Genomic DNA, 18,692 nt, shown 5'->3' with positions numbered 1-18,692 from the left:
GTCGAAGGTGGCTTTCGTGGTCAGTCTCCTCTCTGGGAAGGCCCTGTAATGGGCCACACCGCTCTGGGACCGCAATGATCCTGTCACTGCCTCCGTACAGTCCTTTTTCGCTGAGATTCGAAGTGTCTTCGAGGAACCAGCCCGAGCTTCTTCTGCCGAGACTGCCCTGCTGAACCTGGTCCAGGGTAATTCTTTAGTAGGCGAGTACGCCATCCAATTTCGTACTCTCGCCTCCGAATTGTCTTGGAATAACGAGGCCCTCTACGCGACCTTTAAAAAAGGCCTATCCAGTAACATCAAAGATGTGCTTGCCGCACGAGAAATTCCTGCCAACCTGCATGAACTTATCCATTTGGCCACCCGCATTGACATGCGTTTTTCTGAAAGATGCCAGGAGCTCCGCCAGGAAAAAGACCTTGATCTCTGGGCACCTCTCTCACAGTATCCTTTGCAATCTACCCCTGTGCCTCCCGCCGAGGAGGCTATGCAAGTGGATCGGTCTCGCCTGAACCATGAAGAGAGGACTCGCCGCAGAGATAAAAATGTATGTCTGTACTGCGCTAGTACCGAACATTTCTTTGTGGATTGCCCTATTCGTCCTCCACGTCTGGGAAACGCACGCACCCTGTTCAAATGGGAGTGGCGTCTCTTGGTCTGAAGTCTGCTTCTCCACGTCTCACTGTGCCCGTACGGATTTCTCCTTCTGCCAACTCCTCCTTCTCAGCTATGGCCTTCTTGGACTCTGGTTCTGCGGGAAATTTCATTTTGGCCTCTTTTGTTAATAAGTTCAACATCCCTGTGACCCTTCTAGCCAAGCCGCTCTACATTTCCTCGGTCAACGGAGTGCAATTGCACTGCATTGTGCGTTACCGCACAGAACCCCTGATCATGAGCATTGGACTGCATCCCGAAAAAAATGAACTTTTTGTTTTGCCCAACAGCACCTCTGAAGTCCTCCTCGGTCTGCCATGGCTCCAACACCACTCTCCTACCCTTGACTGGACCACCGGGGAAATCAAGTGCTGGGGTGCTTCTTGCCACAAAAAATGCCTCACGTCTGCTCCCAGTCCCGTCAGGCAAGCCTTAGTGCCTCCTCCTGCACCTGGTCTCCCCAAGGCCTATCAGGACTATGCTTTGCCTCCTCGTAGCCTCCGTCCTGGTAACACTCTGCCCCATACCAAGCTTCACCCTCTGCCCCCCCTCTCCATTCCCACTCCTTCTGTTCTGCCTGCCGTTGATATGTATACCCAGGACTTCTCTGTCCTCCAGAAGGAGACTCTACAATCGCTCCCAAAGTCCTCGTGCCTGGTGGAGCGACAACCGGAAAAAAAGAAGGGGAGACCTAAGGGTACTGTTACGCCGAGCGCTCCGGGTCCCTGCTCCCCCCGGAGCGCTCGTGGTGTTCCTCTCTCTGCAGCGCCCCGGTCAGACCCGCTGACCAGGAGCGCTGCACTGACTCTGCCGGCGGGGATGCGATTCGCATAGCGGGACGCGCCCGCTCGCGAATCGCATCCCAAGTCACTCACCTGTCCAGGTCCCCGGCTGTCACATCCTGGCTCGCGCGGCTCCGCTTCTTAGGGTGCGCGCGCGCCAGCTCTTACCAGTGTACCTGACCTCTTGCTGTTGCTATTGACTATGAACCTTGCCGCCTGCCCCGACCTTCTGCTACGTCTGACCTTGCCTCTGCCTAGATCTTCTGTCCCACGCCTTCTCAGCAGTCAGTGAGGTTGAGCCGTTGCCGGTGGATACGACCTGGTTGCTACCGCCGCAGCAAGACCATCCCGCTTTGCGGCGGGCTCTGGTGAATACCAGTAGCAACCCTAGAACCGGTCCACCGACACGGTCCACGCCAATCCCTCGCTGACACAGAGGATCCACATCCAGCTAGCCGAATCGTAACAGACACCTGGTTCATCACCATTCATGTGACATGGTAACCTCAGCCTTGACTTTTCCTGCTCTGGGATGAGTAGGACTACAAGTACCAGTGAACACTTCACTACCATACTTACATCTTTAACCCCTTAAGGACCGGAGTTTTTTCCGTTTTTGCATTTTCGTTTTTTCCTCCTTGCCTTAAAAAAATCATAACTCCTTCAATTTTGCACCTAAAAATCCATATGATGCCTTAATTTTTTGCGCCACCAATTCTACTTTGTAATGACGTCAGTCATTTTGCCCAAAAATCTACGGCGAAACGGAAAAAAAAAATCATTGTGAGACAAAATTGTAAAAAAAACACACTGTTTTGTAACTTTTGGGGGATTCTGTTTCTACGTAGTAAATTTTTCGGTAAAAATGACACTTATCTTTATTCTGTAGGTCCATACGGTTAAAATGATACCCTACTTATATAGGTTTGATTTTGTCGTACTTCTGGAAAAAATCATAACTACATGCAGGAAAATTAATACGTTTAAATTTGTCATCTTCTGACCCCTATAACTTTTTTATTTTTGCACATATGGGGCGGTATGAGGGCTCATTTTTTGCGCCGTGATCTGAAGTTTTTAGTGGTACCATTTGCATTTGCATTGATAGGACTTATTGATCGCTTTGTATTCATTTTTTCATGATATAAAAAGTGACCAAAAATGCGCTATTTTGGACTTTGGAATTTTTTGCGCATACGTCATTGACCGTGCGGTTTAATTAACAATATATTTTTATAATTCGGACATTTCCGCACGCAGGGATACCATATATGTTTATTTTTATTTTTATTTACACTGTGTTTTTTTTTTAAGGGAAAAGGGGGGTGATTCAAACTTTTAATAGGGAAGGGGTTAAATTATCTTTATTCACTTTTTTTTTGCAGTGTTATAGCTCCCATAGGGACCTATAACACTGCACACACTGATCTTTATCATTGATCACTGGTTTCTCATAAGAAACCAGTGATCGATGATTCTGCCACTTGACTGCTCATGCCTGGATCTCAGGCACGGAGCAGTCATTCGGCGATCGGACAGCGAGGAGGCAGGTAGGGGCACTCCGGCTGTCCTGTAAGCTGTTCGGGATGCCGCGATTTTGCCGCGGCTATCCCAAACAGCCCACTGAGCTAACCGGCATACTTACACTTTCACTTTAGACGCGGCGTTCAACTTTGAACTCCGCGTCTAAAGGGTTAATAGCGCACGGCACCATGATCAATGCCGCGCGCTATTAGCCACAGGTCCCGGCCGTTGTTAGAGGCCGGACCCGACCCGCTATGACGCGGGGCCACACACAGTACGTCATGTGTCCTTAAGGAGTTAACTGTGTCTTTCTTGAGTTTCTACACATAGGGTATGCTGCCAATGTCTTTCCTCAGGGGGTCCAACTGATGTGATCTTCACCAATTGCTCTAATAAAGTTTTACTGTTGTAAAACAAAAATAGAGAAACAAAAACATAGTCGCACATCCACAATTTGTATTTTGATCTATTTGCTTCTTGGCATAAATTCAAACTGACAGGTTGTTATTATACATTTTGAGCAAAAAGTACAAGCCCACTGGCCACATCAAGGCCACCTAGTCAGAGTGGGTCCTTAACCTAACACTGGCATAGCGCCCGGTGGCGGCCACTGTGACCCCAGGCCCACAGGGGGAGCGACTAAGTGGACAGGCAGCCCCATACATATCCAAGCAACGTGCCACCAATGTCTATCCTGAGAAAACTCTTGTCAGTTCTGTCCATACTTTGTTGACCTCATTATTACAAGATCTTCTTTACCAAATAGCAGACTGGTAGACTGGGTCTGGAAAATATCCTAAATGGCCAAATGTATCTGGGCAGCCATATCTGCTTCATATGTCAATCTAGCATAATGGATTTATTGAGGTTTTTTCTGCCTTTGCTACTATGACATCCTCCATTTTTATGGAAGGCTTTAGCATAAGGTCTTGAAATATGATTTACATTCCTGGAGTGCAATTAATCCCAAAGGTCTTCATTGGGGTTGAGGTTAGGGTTAAGGGCTGGTCAGTCAACTTTTTCCAAGCCAAACCATATTTCATAGACCTCATGTTGTAAGGTCACAATTCTCTGGAATGTTAATGTGTCCTACTACAACCCTTACCCAACTGTCTATGAAAAACTGTCCATACTGTTATTCCTCTTTAATCAAACAAACCATTTGGTACCCCCGTACATCTCATAGTGTCCACCAAACCCAGTGTTACTACATCATAGATGTGGATCTGGAGTACTGCAACCTAAAAACTGACTCTTTCTCTGCTTGTAAGGATATTTGCTCTCCTTTCTCTGCAAAACTCATCCTTCAATCTTCAAAAACTATTCAAATCCATCTGGTGACAGATAAGCTCACTGAGGGATCAAGTTACAGTTGCTTGAAGAAGTCTTTTGAGTGGAGAAAAGCTAGGGGCTCTGGAGAGAGACAGTCGCAATAAGAGCACGGACAGGCTTTGGCAGCTTGAAGTCAGTGTTAAAGGGGTACTCCGCCCCTAGACATCTTATCCCCCATCCAAAGGATAGGGGATAAGATGTCAGATCGCCGGGGTCCCGCTGCTGGGGACCCCGGGGATGGCTGCTGCAGCACCCCGCTATCATTACTGCGCAGAGCGAGATCGCTCTGCACGTAATGACGGGCAGTACAGGGGCTGGAGCATCGTTACGTCACGGCCCGCCCCCGTCAATACAAGTCTATGGGAGGGGGCGTGGTGGTCGTCATGCCCCCTGCCATAGACTTACATTAAGGGGACGGGCCGTGATGTCATGAGGGGCGGAGCCATGACGTCACGCTGCTCCGGCCCCTGTATCGCCCGTCATTACGCACAGAGCGAACTCGCTCTGTGCAGTAATGATGGCGGGGTGCCGCAGTGGCGATCCCCGGGGTCCCCAGCAGCGGGACCGCGGCGATCTAACATCTTATCACCTATCCTTTGGATAGGGGATAAGATGTCTAGGGGCGAGTACCCCTTTAAAGCTCAGCCCAGAACTAGATTTACAGCTTAGTACTGCTCTATTATGTCCTTTATGCTGTTGCTGCTTTTGCGTGTGTCCTGCAGAGATAGGGAAGTCTTCTGAGTATGTGCAGTGTATAGGACACATCAGTGCTATTCTTCTTCCACCAGTTCAGAGACAACTAGTAAAAATGCTATATAATGCCCAGAAATTGTGCTGATTCACATGTACACGCATGAAAACGTATCCTTAAAGCGTTACTATCGTTAGAAACAACTTTTTTCTATTTAATACTTCCTTAAAAATGAAGCATTTTCCTATTATATTTCCTTCATTTGATTGCTAAAGATGGGAAAATGGGTTTTTTAAAAATGGCCACTAGGGGTCTCTGTCTTTTTAATTTTGCAAATTAACCCTGAAAATCCAGCTTTTTTGGTCCTTTATAAAAAAAGGAAAAAAAAAAGAAAAAGACCAAATATCTGAGGGTAGGAGGGTGGGAGGTTTCATGAACTCCATTCTCTGCCTCAGAGCACAGGATCCAGACAGATTGCAGTCTGCAAGACAAGGTGCTAAACTATTATTTATATGCAAAATGGTTTCTCTTTGATCATTTTATGAACTTATAGGTTCCACATGGCTGCTTTGGGGTTATAAAAAGAAACATGCACATTTTGGTTACAAAGCTGTAAACATGTTGTTTTGTTTTTGTTTGGTTTTTTTTAAAACAAAATGCCGGTTTTTCTTTTTTCCTTGCACCATATAGTATCACATGGCTGCATTAGAGTTACATAGAGCATTCAGGCTTTATGCTTTGCAAATGTTTGTGCAGACCTTATGGCAGGGGAAGGGAGGGGGGGAGGAGATCTTACACCAGCCTCTCAGAACAATTCAGAAACACTTATTTCAGTAATACAAAGATCAAAAGATATTTTACATATTAACCCATGCATGTTATTATGCGCACATTACTACACTGATTTAAGCATTTTTCTTTTTACATTTTCTTATTAATGACAGTAACACTTTAATAGTTACCAGTGCGTGTATGCTGTAATTCCTCCCCAGAGTTGGAGTGGGTGTGTTCTGATTTAGGATTTAGCTGTGTGAGTGGACTCTGTGTAAGTGCATTGGGACATAAGGCATAAGTGAGGCACGAGTGCATTGTTTTTGGTGAGTACTTTATTTTATTTATTATTGCCTAAGATGTCTTGGAGCAGCACAAGACTTGTCTAGTTGTTTGTTGTCTTTTCCATAGTACCCTTTAAATCTTGGGATGCTGTTCCTATTGTATGTGAATGTTTGGTTTATATGGCCACATTTTAAGGGTACAGTCTTAAGTTTGTATTGTTCGGTCTATCTCAGCCAAAGTAAACTTTTTAGCAAGAAAACATCTTACTCAAAGACCTCAGAGTAAGGCTGCATTCACACCTCGTTTTCAGCCTACGGTTGCCGGATCCGGCTGGGGGAGTGAAAAACCGGGCGCTCCCGGTCGGCTCATTTTTGACCCATATCCTGTTTTGTGACCGGACCTAAAACCCTAGTATACTACGGTTTTAGGTCCAGTCAGGAAACGGGATACGAGTCACAAATGAGCCGACTGGAGTCATCGCTTGACTCCGGTCGGCTCATTAAAGTCAATGGATTTCAGTGCCGGTCCGGCAGCGCCGGTACGGGAGCACCTGGTTTTCCCCTCCCCCAGCAGAATCCGGCAACCATAGGAATGCAGCCGAAGAGGAGGAGGGCTGTATGGACAATGGGTTCTGGGGAACTGACAGTAGCGAAATGCAGACATTTATTTTACACAATCCTCATGTAATTCCTACAGACAGTAAGTAGATGTTTCGCAGATGCCACAGTCCACAGGAATAAGAGAGGTATTAAAATGCAAGTAAGGATGGTGAAGTCAAAGGGGTACTCCACTAGCCAGCGTTTGGAACTAAATGTTCCAAACACTGTTGTGCACTGCTGGGGTCGGCCACGCCCCTTGGGATGTCACAGGCACACACCCTCAAATGCAAGTCTATGGGAGGGGGCGTGACCCCCGCAGCGTGAAAACAGCGTTCAAAACATTAAAGGGGTACTCCGGTGGAAATTATTATTATTATTTTTTTAATCAACTGGTGCCAGAAAGTGAAACAGATTTGTAAATGACTTCTATAAAAAAAAAATCTTTACCCTTCCAGTACTTTTTAGCAGCTGTATGCTACAGAGGAAATTCTTTTCTTTTTGAATGTTTTTTTTTTTGTCTTGTCCACAGTGCTCTGTCTGTGTCAGGAACTGTCCAGAGCAGCATACATTTGCTATGAGGATTTTCTCCTGCTCTGGACAGTTCCTGATACGGACATCAGGTGTCAGCAGAGAGCACTGTGGACAAGACAAAAAAGAAATTCCCAAAGAAAAGAATTTCCTCTGTAGCATACAGCTGCTAAAATGTACTGGAAGGGTAAAGATTTTTTAATAGAAGATCATTTACAAATCTGTTTAACTTTCTGGCACCAGCTGATTAAAAAAAAAATGTTTTCCACCGGAGTACCCCTTTAAGTTCCAAATGCTGTCCAGTGGAGTACCCCTTTAATATTAGTGTCCCAGCACCTGCGTTCCAGGTGCCATCCCTTAGTAATTGACGTGTGACTGTGAGAGAACGTTCTGTATATTTCATAAATGTATTTGTTATATAGTGTGTTAACTTGCAAAACTGTTTTGTGTACTGAGGCACTGAGGGCTTAAGTCCTGCAGGAATGCATGGGAACAGAGTTCCTGCACTTTTTCCACAGCAGTAACATTGTTCCCATTAGCAGGAATCCTGCAGAACCAGCCTGTGGAAATCTTGGGTGAGTTCCCAAGATTTGTTTCTCAGTACTTGACCCCTACAGAGTGTATCAGTTAAAATATGCATTACTGTTCATATGATGAAGAATGCCTTGGTCACATGATGCTCACTAGCCTGTGGCTGTGGTAGAAGTCCCCAGTCCAGCCTGCTCTTCCAGGACTGGGGTGGAACCAAAGTTATTTGGGATCTGGCTCAGGCCAGCGACGTCTGTGCATCACCCAGCTTTGCTCTTGTTGAGGAGATCAATAACCCCAGTCTAGTCTGATGAACCTTCAGTATTCACTAGCTTCACAGCTCCTGCGGACCACCATAGCATGGTGAAAAGGCTATAGCTCCTGCGGACCACCATAGCATGGTGAAAAGGCTACAGCTCCTGCGGACCACCATAGCATGGTGAAAAGGCTACAGCTCCTGGTGATTTACCACATTGACCTCAGCACAAAATACAGATAACTTGGGACTGAACCTGAGGATAAGAAAACTATAGAGCTTGTAATGATCAGTATAGAGTCTATTCCGCCCAAAGCATCAGTACTGATCATTGCTATCTCTGAGGGTCATTTCAGCTCTTTTTGTCACCCTAGTGATATGGCCTTTTAAGGGGCTGATATTACTTCTATATGGGCTGATATTACTACTATATGGGGGTAATATTCCTATTTGGGGGGTAATATTATTACTATATGGGGTAATATTATTACTATATGGGAATTATATTTTACTGTATGGATCTGATATTTTTTCTATATGGATCTGATGCTTCTATATGGATCTGATCCTACTTACATATAGGCTGATATTACTACTATATAGTGCTGATATTATGTCAGTACATGGGGCAAGGAAGGCGGGAAGGGCAGGTAGGTGGGATGACCTTGAATCACATGCAGGATGCAGCCTATCAGCAGCCAGTCACCCCTGTGATGTCACAGCCCTATATAATCAGCAGCCATATTGCGGCTCGTCACTTCATTCATTAAACTGCAGAGAGATAGGATGGACAGCCTGTGTGTGTGTTACACAGAAAAGCTTACAGCAGCGTTTCACATCCTAGTCACATCAGCGTTCTGTTGGACAGAGAGCATTGCTTTTTTGTTCACTGAAAAGGATTTTTACTGCAGCCATTAACCTCAAAGTCACTTTGTACAGCATTGTATTACAGAGAGGGGCAGAGAGCTGTGTGTTGCCTCATACATTTCAACAAGCTGCCTCAACTTCATTTTTCAGCGCAATTCTGTGTCTTTGTTCCACATCAAATCTGCTGGTTATACTAGTCTGTAGAGGGTATAATACCCAGCAGTCCATTCCTAATAGTGTTTGACAGAGTGCAATTTTGGGTTTAATACGCAGCTTTTGTGTGCTGCAGCACTGTTGTGTACTGCTGGTGTTGTGCACAAATAAGTTGTTTTTTTTAAGCGTACTGTAGCGCATTTTTCTACCTTCTTTGTTCTACAACAAATGGTCTGCTGGTTATACTATTCTGTAGACGGTATAATACATACCCATCAGTCCATTCCTAATAGTCTGTGAGAGAGTGCAATTTTGGGTTTAGTATACAGCGACTGTGTACTGCTGGTGTTTTACTGAAATACGTATTTTTAAGCATACTCTAGCGCATTTTTCTGCCCTCATAAGTGCATACCACATACCTACATCTAAGTAGTGTACTATTTTGTACCTTGTTAATCTGTTAAGGGCCTAGATACTGTGAAAATCCAGGCAAGAGTAATCACCGGCTGGTGTTTTACTAAAATACCTATTTTTAAGGGTACTGTAGCGCCGTCTGTGCATCACCCAGCTTTGCTCTTGTTGAGGAGATCAATAACCCCAGTCTAGTCTGATGAACCTTCAGTATTCACTAGCTTCACAGCTCCTGCGGACCACCATAGCATGGTGAAAAGGCTACAGCTCCTGCGGACCACCATAGCATGGTGAAAAGGCTACAGCTCCTGCGGACCACCATAGCATGGTGAAAAGGCTACAGCTCCTGCGGACCACCATAGCATGGTGAAAAGGCTACAGCTCCTGGGGATTTACCACATTGACCTCAGCACAAAATACAGATAACTTGGGACTGAACCTGAGGATAAGAAAACTATAGAGCTTGTAATGATCAGTATAGAGTCTATTCCGCCCAAAGCATCAGTACTGATCATTGCTATCTCTGAGGGTCATTTCAGCTCTTTTTGTCACCCTAGTGATATGGCCTTTTAAGGGGCTGATATTACTTCTATATGGGCTGATATTACTACTATATGGGGGTAATATTCCTATTTGGGGGGTAATATTATTACTATAGGGGGTAATATTATTACTATATGGGAATTATATTTTACTATATGGATCTGATATTTTTTCTATATGGATCTGATGCTTCTATATGGATCTGATCCTACTTACATATGGGCTGATATTACTACTATATAGTGCTGATATTATGTCAGTAAATGGGCAAGGAAGGCGGGAAGGCAGGTAGGTGGGATGACCTTGAATCACATGCAGGATGCAGCCTATCAGCAGCCAGTCACCCCTGTGATGTCACAGCCCTATATAATCAGCAGCCATATTGCGGCTCGTCACTTCATTCATTAAACTGCAGAGAGATAGGATGGACAGCCTGTGTGTGTGTTACACAGAAAAGCTTACAGCAGCGTTTCACATCCTAGTCACATCAGCGTTCTGTTGGACAGAGAGCATTGCTTTTTTGTTCACTGAAAAGGATTTTTACTGCAGCCATTAACCTCAAAGTCACTTTGTACAGCATTGTATTACAGAGAGGGGCAGAGAGCTGTGTGTTGCCTCATACATTTCAACAAGCTGCCTCAACTTCATTTTTCAGCGCAATTCTGTGTCTTTGTTCCACATCAAATCTGCTGGTTATACTAGTCTGTAGAGGGTATAATACCCAGCAGTCCATTCCTAATAGTGTTTGACAGAGTGCAATTTTGGGTTTAATACGCAGCTTTTGTGTGCTGCAGCACTGTTGTGAACTGCTGGTGTTGTGCACAAATAAGTTGTTTTTTTTAAGCGTACTGTAGCGCATTTTTCTACCTTCTTTGTTCTACAACAAATGGTCTGCTGGTTATACTATTCTGTAGACAGTATAATACATACCCATCAGTCCATTCCTAATAGTCTGTGAGAGAGTGCAATTTTGGGTTTAGTATACAGCGACTGTGTACTGCTGGTGTTTTACTGAAATACGTATTTTTAAGCATACTCTAGCGCATTTTTCTGCCCTCATAAGTGCATACCACATACCTACATCTAAGTAGTGTACTATTTTGTACCTTGTTAATCTGTCAAGGGCCTAGATGCTGTGAAAATCCAGGCAAGAGTAATCACCGGCTGGTGTTTTACTAAAATACCTATTTTTAAGGGTACTGTAGCGCATTTTTCTGCCCTCATAAGTGCATAACACATATCTACATCTAAGTAGTGTACTATTTTGTACCTGTTAATCTGTCAAGGGCCTAGATACTGTGAAAGGATAGCCAAAAGTACACACCTGCTGCTGTTCTAGATAAGTATGTCAGGCCAGGAGTAGTGCCAGGATGTGCACAGCGGAGTGACCTAAATTCCTCAGGTGCAGGCAGAGGTCACAGCAGAGTAGGAATGTGTTGTAGCCGGAATCGCAGCGAGAAGTCTGAGCTCCCGGTGTCAGTTAGCAGTCGTGTCACGACCAGCAACCCAGCAGCCATGATTGATCAGTTCACTCGGTCATCCACTTCATTCTAAGTGACATCCGACACCCCCAGTCAACAGTCGGTGGGTTCCTCAGACTCAACCCTTAGTTGGCATGGCCCTCATGCTGCTGCCACCTCCAGGCTCTGTCATAGTGCTGCTCTATGGTCTCCTCATGCTAATGCTACCACCTCCAGGCTCTGTCTTTGTGCTGCTCTATGGTCTCCTCATGCTAATGCTACCACCTCCAGGCTCTATCATTGTGCCCCATATAGTCTCCTCATGCTGATGCTGCCACCTCCAGGCTCTCTCATTCTTCTGCTCTATGGTCTTCTCATGCTAATGCTACCAGCTCCACGCTCTGCCGTTGTGTCACCATGTGATCTGATCATGCTGATGCTACTACCTCCATGCTCTGTCATTGTGCCGCCATATGGTCTCATCATGCTGATGCTGCCACCTCTAGGCTCTCTCATTGGGCTGCTCTATGGTCTCCTCATGCTGATGCTACCACCTCCAGGCTCTCTCATTGTGCTGCCATGGATACTGCAAAACATAATTAAGGTGCATGTCCCCAGTTTCAGAAATTCCTTGCATTAGGGTCACTTTCAGGACTCCTGATGCTGCTGTCACCTCCAGGCTGTCTCATTCAGCCACTATATGCTTTCCTCATGCTTCAGCCAATTCCAGGCTGTGCCATTCAGCCACTATATGTCATTGTGCTGCCATGTGACATGTGACTCCTTGTTAGATTTGGTCCTTTGTACCCACACGCCGGGGACCAGGACACTAAAACCTGGGAGTGATAGCTAAAATTTCAATTTCAAAATCTTAAATTTCAATGGTCTCTTCATGCTTCTGCCAACTCCAGGCTGTACCATTCAGCCAATATATGGTCTCCCCATGCTTCAGCCAATTCCAGGCTGTGCCATTCAGCCACTTTATGGTCTCCTCATGCTTCAGCCACCTCCAGGCTTTGGCATTCAGCCACTATATGGTCTCCTCATGCTTTAGCCACCTCCAGTCTGTGGCATTCAGCCACTATATGTTCTACTCATGCTGCCGCCAACTCCAGGCTGTGCCATTCAGCCACTATGTGGTCTCCTCATGCTTCAGCCAGCTCCAGACTGTGCTATTCAGCCACTATATAGTCTCCTCATGCTTCAGCCACCTCCAGGCTGTGGCATTCAGCCACTAAATGGTCTCCTCATGCTTCAGCCTACTCTAGGCTTTGTAATTTAACCCCTATATGTTCTACTCATGCTGCCACCGACTCCAGGCTTTGCCATTCAACCACTATATGGTCTCCTCATGCTTCAGCCACCTCCAGGCTGTGCCATTCAGCCTCTATATGGTCTCCTCATGCTTCAGCCAACTCCAGGCTATGCCATTCAGCCACTATATCTTCTCCTCATACTGATGCCACCTCCAGGCTCTGTCATTGTGTCGCCATGTGACATGTGACTCCTTGTTAAATTTGGTCCTTTGTACCCACACGCCAAGGCCCAGGACACTAAAGCTTGGGAGTGTTAGCTAAAATTTCAATTTCCAAATCTTACATTTCTATTTCAAAATCTTAAATTTCAATGGTCTCCTAATACTTCTGCCAACTCCAGGCTGTGCCATTCAGACAATATATGGTTTACTGATGCTGCTGGGCCTGGTACATTACCTAAAAATATTTTATGGTAGCACTAGCTACCATAAATCTTCGATTTCAATTTTGAAATTCATCTTTTAATCTTAGGGATTGTGAAGCCCTATTGTCTACTCATGCTTCCGACACCTCCAGGCTGTGTCATGCAGCCAATATATGGTTTATTGATGCTGCAGGGCCTGGTACATTAATTAAAAATATTTTATGGTAGCACTAGCTACGAAAAATCTTCAATTTAAAATTCATCTTCTAATCTAAGGGATTGTGAAGCCCTATTGTCTACTCATGCTGCTGCCAGCTCCAAGCTGTTCCATTCTGCCACTATATGGTTTACTGATGCTGCAGGGCATGGTACTAGCTACCATAAATCTTCAATTTAAAATATCAAAAATATCTTTAATCTTCTCTATTGTGAGGCCCTATGGTCTTGTCAGGCTGTTGCCACCTCCAGACTGGATGATTCTGCCACTATATGGTCTCATCGTGCTGCCGCCAATTCCAGGCTGTGTCATTCTGGCAGATTACGGTCTACTCATGCTACTGCCACCTCTAGGCTCTGTCATTGTGCCGCCATGTGACTCCTTGTTAGATTGGGTTTTTTGTTCATAAAGAATTAGTTCAAAGTAATCATCGCGACATTAAACTTGGGAATCTAATATAAATCTTAAATTTAAATAAAAAAAATCAATGTAATCTTTTCAAGGCTGAGGCCCTATGGTCGTCTATGTCATATTACCTGTGGAATTATCACAAGAATCCAATGAAACAGCTTGGAGCGATAACATTGAACCATAACTGATTAAATGAAACATTTGCACTTTAATAGTCAGGGGGGCGCAGAGAGGCAGGGGCTGGAACATGTGGTATCTCGCCTGGCGGAGGACTGCCAGCTCAATGATCACCAGAATGGATACTCAAAAATTTTTTATAAATTAAAATTAAATAAAATTAAAATTACAAAACAAATCTCTTTATTCTCTTCAATTTTGACACCATATCGTCTCCCTGCTGCCACATCGACGCTCTGCAGCAGTGATTCATACTGAATAACAGTGTTATTTCACTAACACAGCACACTACCGATGCGTGTTAGAACAAAGCAAACTGTTCTACACCCTATTGAGGCTCTCTGTAGGCCAGAAATAGCCGTTTTTAATACAGATTCGCCACGAATAAATTCGGACTAAAACAAATTTTTTTCTGAAAATTCACACATCTCTCTAATTGTTATCGCTCCAAGCTGTTTCATTGGATTCCTGTGATAATTCCACAGGTAATATGACGTAGACGATCATAGGGCCTCTAGTCTTGAAAAGATTACATCGATTTTTTATTTTATTTAAGATTTATATCAGATTCCCAAGTTTAATGTCCCAGTGTTTACTTTGAACTAATACTGTATGACCACAAAACCCAATCTAACAAGGAGTCACATGGCGGCACAATGACAGAGCCTAGAGGTGGCAGCAGCATGAGGAGACCATAATCTGGCAAAATAACACAGCCTGTAATTGGCAGCAGCACGAGGAGACGATATAGTGGCAGATCGACCCAGTCTGGAGGTGTGAACATCCTGACAAGACCATAGGGCCTGTCAATAGAGAAGATTAAAATTATTTTCGAAATTTTAAATTGAAGATTTATGGTAGCTAGTGCTACCATAAAATATTTTTGGGTAATGTACCAGGCCCTGCAGCATTAGTAAACTATATAGTGGCGGAATGACACAGCTTGGAGCTGGCAGCAGCATGAGTAGACAATAGGGCTTCACAATCCCTAAGATTAAAAGATGAATTTTAAAATTTTAACTGAAGTTTTTCGTAGCTAGTGCTACCATAAAATATTTTTAGGTAATGTACCAGGCCATGCAGCATCAGTAAACCATATGGTGGAGGAATGGCACAGCTTAGAGCTGGCGGGAGCATGAGTAGACAATAGGGCTTTACAATCCCTAAGATTAAAAGATGAATTTTAAAATTTTAACTGAAGATTTTTCGTAGCTAGTGCTACCATAAAATATTTTTAGGTAATGTACCAGGCCCTGCAGCAGCAGTAAACCATATATTGTCTAAATGGCACAGCCTGGAGTTGGCAGAAGTATGAGAAGTCCATGAAATTTAAGATGTTGAAATAGTAATTTAAGATTTGGAAATTAAAATTTTAGCTAACACTCCCAAGTTTAAATGTCCTGGGCCCCGGCTTGTGGTTACAAAGGACCGAATCTACAAGGAGTCACATGTTCATGGCGGGACAATTACAGAGCCTGGAGGTGGCATCAGTATGAGGAGACCATATAGAGGCTGAATGTCACAGCCTGGAGTTGGCTGAAGCATGAGGAGACCAAATAGTGGCTGAATGGCACAGCCTGGAGGTGGCTGAAGCATGAGGAGACCATATAGTGGCTGAATGAAACAGCCTGGAGGTGGCTGAAGCATGAGGAGACCATATAGTGGCTGAATGGCACAGCCTGGAGTTGGCGGCAGCAGGAGTACAACATATAGTGGCTTAATGGCAGAGCCTGGCTGAAGCATGAGGAGACCATACAGTGGCTGAATGCCACAGCCTGGAGGTGGTTGAAGCATGAGGAGACCATATAGTTGCTGAATGGCACAACCTGGAATTGGCTGAAGCACGTGGAGACCACATAGTGGCTGAATGGCACAGCCTGGAGGTGGCTGAAGCATGAGGAGACCATATAGTGGCTGAATGAAACAGCCTGGAGGTGGCTGAAGCATGAGGAGACCATATAGTGGCTGAATGCCACAGCCTGGAGGTGGCTGAAACATGAGGACACCATACAGTGGCTGAATGTCACAGCCTGGAGGTGGTTGAAGCATGAGGAGACCATATAGTGGCTGAATGGCACAGCCTGGAGTTGGCTTATGCATGAGGAGACCATATAGTGGCTGAATGGCACAGCCTGGAGGTGGCTGAATCATGAAGAGACCATATAGTGGCTGAATCGCACAGCCTGGAATTGGCTGAAGCAGGAGGAGACCAAATAGTGGTTGAATGGCACAGCCTGGAGGTGGCTAAAGCATGAGGAGACCATATAGTGTCTGAATGGCTCAGCCTGGAGTTGGCAGAAGCATGAGGAGAACATTGAAATTTAATTTTTTGAAAATGAAATTTAAGATTTTGAAATTGAAATTTTAGCTAATACTCCCAAGTGTCCTGGGCCCTGGCGTGTGGGTACAAAGGATGAAATCTAACAAGGAGTCACATGGTGGCACAATGAGAGAGCCTGGAGGTGGCATCAGTATAAGGAGACCATATAGTGGCTGAATGACTGCCTGGAGTTGGCTGAAGCATCAGGAGACCATGTAGTGACTGACTGAGACAGCCTGGAGTTGGCTGAAGCATAAGGAGACCATATAGTGGCTGAATGAGACAGCCTGTAGGTGGCAGCAGCAGCATCAGGAGTCCTGAAAGTGACCCTAATGCAAGGAATTTCGAAAACTGGGGACCAGCACCTTAATTATGTTTTGCAGTATCCATGGCAGCACAATGAGAGAGCCTGGAGGTGGTAGCATCAGCATGAGGAGACCATAGAGCAGCACAATTAGAGAGCCTGGAGGCGGCAGCATCAGCATGAGGAGACCGTATGGTGGCACAATGACAGAGCATGGAGGTGGTAGCATTAGCATGAGGAGACCATAGAGCAGCAGAATGAGAGAGCCTGGAGGTGGCAGCATCAGCATGAGGAGACCATATGGCGGCTCAATGACAGAGCCTGGAGGTGGTAGCATTAGCATGAGAAGACCATAGAGCAGCACAATGACAGAGCGTGGAGGTGGCAGCAGCATGAGGGCCATGCCAACTGAAGGTTGAGTCTGAGGAACCCACCGACTATTGACTGGGGGTGTCTGATGTCACTTGGGATGAAGTGGATGACCGAGTGAACCGATCAATGACAGCTGCTGAGTTACTGGTTGCGGCACGACTGCTAGCTGACACCGGGAGCTCAGACCTCTCGCTGCCAATCTGGCTGCCACACACCCTTACTCTGCTGTGACCTCTGCCTGCGCCTGATGAATTTAGGCCTCTGTCACTCCTCTGTGCACATCCTGGCACAACTCTGCCTGACATACTTACAGCGTATATGAGGGGAGTACAATACGCTTCACTACGCTTAAAACAGTATTTGTCTAAAATAGCAGCAGGTGTGTACTATTGGCTGTCCTTTCACAGTATCTAGGCCTTTGACAGATTAACAAGGTACAAAATAGTACACTACTTAGATGTAGGTATGTTGTAAGCGCTCATGAGGGCAGAAAAATGTACACTTAAAAATATGTATTTTAGTAAAACACCAGCAGTATACAGTCGCTGTGTACTAACCCAAAATTGCACTCTCTCACAGACTATTAGGAATGGACTGCTGAGTATGTATTATGCCGTCTACAGACTAGTATAACCAGCTTAATTGTTGTGGAACAAAGAGGGCAGAATAATGCGCTACAGTATGCTTAAAAAAACGTATTTTTGCACAACATCAGCAGTACATAACAGTGCTGCAGCACAAAAAAGCTGTGTACAAAACCCAAAATTGCACTCTGTCAAACACTATTAGGAATGGACTGCTGGGTATTATACCATCTACAGACTAGTATAACCAGCAGATTTGTTGTGGAACTAAGACACAGAATTGCGCTGAATAATTATTCCTGCCTCCTCTGCTAAGGTTTATGAAGTTGAGGCAGTTTGTTGAAATGTATGAGGCAACACACATTTCTCTGTCCCTCTCTGTAATACAATGCTGTAAAAAGTTACTTTTTCAGTGAATAAAAAAGCACTGCTCTCCGTCCACCAGAACGCTGAAGTGACTGGGAGGTGAAACGCTGCTGTTATAAGTTTTTCTGTGTAACACACACACACAGGCTGTCCGTCCTATCTCTCTGCAGTGTAATGAATGAAGTGACGAGCTGCAATATGGCTGCTGATTATATAGGGCTGTGACATCACAGGGGTGACTGGCTGCTGATAAGCTGCATCCTGCATGTGATTCAGGGTCATCCCGCCTACCTGCCTTCCCAGCGTTCCTTGCCCCATGTACTGACATATGGATCCGCCATTTTAGATGCCCTGCAGCCTGGATGGCACTAAATTTAGTTTAATGAAGTGATTTGCGCAATAGTTGGGGTGATATTCGCATTTGTTGCAAATCAAATTTTTCATGAAATTCGTTACGAATTCGGGTTCATCAGCTTCGATTCGCTCATCTCTAGTAATATGTATGGTGATAATATTCCTCCTTGTATACTGGTATTATTGGTAATATTGGTCTTAGAATACTGCAGTTATTTGATAATTTTATGATTTATTTACACATATATAATATTATATCGTCCGGTTCCAGTGGGAGAATGTGGCTGCACCAAAGCTGTACTCCATTTAATTCAAGGAGCCGGACATGTCAGCTATCGACTCTGGGTAAAAAAAAATTCTGCATCAGGCTTTTGGCCCAGACTGAAAAACATGGTCTAGGTGACTCTATCTGGCTCATTGAATTGAACGGGGTGACGCAGAGATACAACAATAGTTACTCTCCTGGTGGATCTTGGAAAATCTTGGAAAATGATCTCACTCATATTAACATTTTATTTATAGAGTA

General features: G+C 44.8%; 1 pseudogene; it reads left to right on the top strand.

The window, feature by feature from the left end:
• Positions 1 to 18,692, top strand: part of LOC130361204 (bis(5'-adenosyl)-triphosphatase enpp4-like) — a 45,665-nt pseudogene that overhangs the window by 18,612 nt on the left and 8,361 nt on the right.

Source organism: Hyla sarda, chromosome 3, assembly GCF_029499605.1.
Source record: "Hyla sarda isolate aHylSar1 chromosome 3, aHylSar1.hap1, whole genome shotgun sequence".
Taxonomy (NCBI): domain Eukaryota; kingdom Metazoa; phylum Chordata; class Amphibia; order Anura; family Hylidae; genus Hyla; species Hyla sarda.
Note: the sequence above shows the minus strand (reverse complement) of the source record. Positions and strands in the feature narration are given on the sequence as shown.